The sequence below is a fragment of the Hipposideros armiger genome, unplaced genomic scaffold (assembly GCF_001890085.2).
Source record: "Hipposideros armiger isolate ML-2016 unplaced genomic scaffold, ASM189008v1 scaffold_333, whole genome shotgun sequence".
Classification (NCBI taxonomy): domain Eukaryota; kingdom Metazoa; phylum Chordata; class Mammalia; order Chiroptera; family Hipposideridae; genus Hipposideros; species Hipposideros armiger.
In genome coordinates, this window is record NW_017731683.1 from 880,035 (window position 1) to 882,047 (window position 2,013).

Genomic DNA, 2,013 nt, shown 5'->3' on the forward strand with positions numbered 1-2,013 from the left:
AAGAGCCTTTTGCATTTCTATTTCTCTTTTTTTAGGATCTACTTGTCCCACTTTTTATTCCTCTCCACCCTTCAACTCTCATGTTTTTCTAAAGTGTAGGGTTCCAGTGCAGAACTTCTAATTCACTTCCCTTTCCATTGGAATTACAACCTCTGCCTCACAAACGCTCAGAAGGTGCTCCGTGGAAGTCACCTATGACCTCCCAATTCCTCCATTTATCATGTCTTCTCAGCCAGAGTTCCTGCTCTTTCTGCAGAATTGACCATGCTGGCCAAGTCCCCATCTTGCAGCATTCAGGGACTTCTGGGCCCCACACCTCTGTGTCTCCTCGGAGCTCTCCACCTGCTTTTTGGTTCTCTAAGAGTGACCATGTGGGCCACCTGCTGGATAAGCTTAGGGTCACCATATACCTTATCATCTGAACCAGGATACATTTTAGAGTAAAAGAGGGGCTTAGAGTAATCGTTCCAGGGCAATAGTTATAAGCAGGTTCTGCCCTAAGCAAATCAGGACCTGTGCTCACTCTAATTGAGCTTCTTAACCATCCTTTAAGAGGTTAAAGGTCCATTGCTTTTTTTCCTTCTCAAGTATCCAGAGCTTACCTTTATAGCTCTGATGAGTTAGTGCTGTCATTTATTTCATGGAGTTGCGCTCTGCAAAGATGAGGCGAGGAGTAGAGTCTATTGATCTCAGTACTCTGCTTCCTGGCTGTACCTCAAATCAAGCATTAAATCACTTGGAATTCTAAGGATTGTTCTACTTAATAACTTTAGGGGTATCAGAGAAGGTACATTGTAAGAGGGAGGAAAGTATGTTCATGTCAGAAGCAGTGATCCAGTGACTAAGGGGACAATTGAAGACAAAGCATGTGGTCAGGAAAGATGAGCTGACCTGTTAAAGGTGGATACTCACGGAAGCTCAAAGTGGCTACACCTTTGCAACAGATGCCACTATGTTTACTTTGAAGCCATCTGAAGACCCTGATACTGTGACTGCTTTTCTGTGAAAACCAGCACAGTTGCTTTAAACTTCCTTGAACCAAAACACAGGAAGGGATCCAGGCTCTGCCCAGACAAGGAGACACTGCTGGAGCAGGGGGGAAGGTGGGCCCTGGACGGGAATGTGGCACCATGGACATTGGACTCCTTTTGCAGTGAGGCACCCCGCCACCTCTCTGACCTGCAAGCCATGCGGCTGCTCATGACATTTCATTCAGGCTGCACTTGGGCTGCACAGATTAGTCTCTGCTTTATCTTTTCCTGCATCCATACATAAGCCCCGCTTATGGGGTTAACCTTGTGTTCTTTGTGCAGCTGATAAAGAAGCATTTTTTTGTGGCCAGAGGCTGAAGCATATGGCGTAAAGTCTATGCTAGCAGAACAGGAATCTAAAAGGTGGGAAGTGATTCGCCCCTACAAATAAGTTTCATGTGGGAACCATGGAAGGCCTCTGGCTACAAATCTGTTTTGTCATCCCAATAAAGTCCTCTGTAAAGACACACCTAAGGGCAGGAGAGGTCACCTGATGGGGACAGAGGAAGCAAACAGTTTCAAATACAAAGCTGATTGTCTCAAGATTTAAGGCCGTGCTCTGTATAATTGGTATAAATCACATGGATTTGTCAGCAGACCAAGGAAGAGGGGCCTGGAAGTGAGAGAGCCGAGAAGGAGTTTATCTGGGGAGGCATGCCGTGGGCACAAAGACACTGTGACAAGGTGGAATGACTATTGAGAAGAGCCAGCATAGAAAAAATTCTGAATATAAAGTTCAAATAGGAAGATGATGAGAAAAGGGGACAGAAAAGCAGCAAGGTTAGCAGGTAACAAGACACAGATTGGAAGCAAAATATGATCAGATGAAAAGACTGAGTTTCGATGAATTATTTAGGCTAAAAGCAAAAAAAAAAAAAAAAAAAGGGGGGAGGAGGCAGGTTTCCTTTTACTTTGCTTGTAGACCAATGTGTGTTTCCTTAAAATTGTCTAATAACTTAAATATGGAACTGAGTAACTTTGG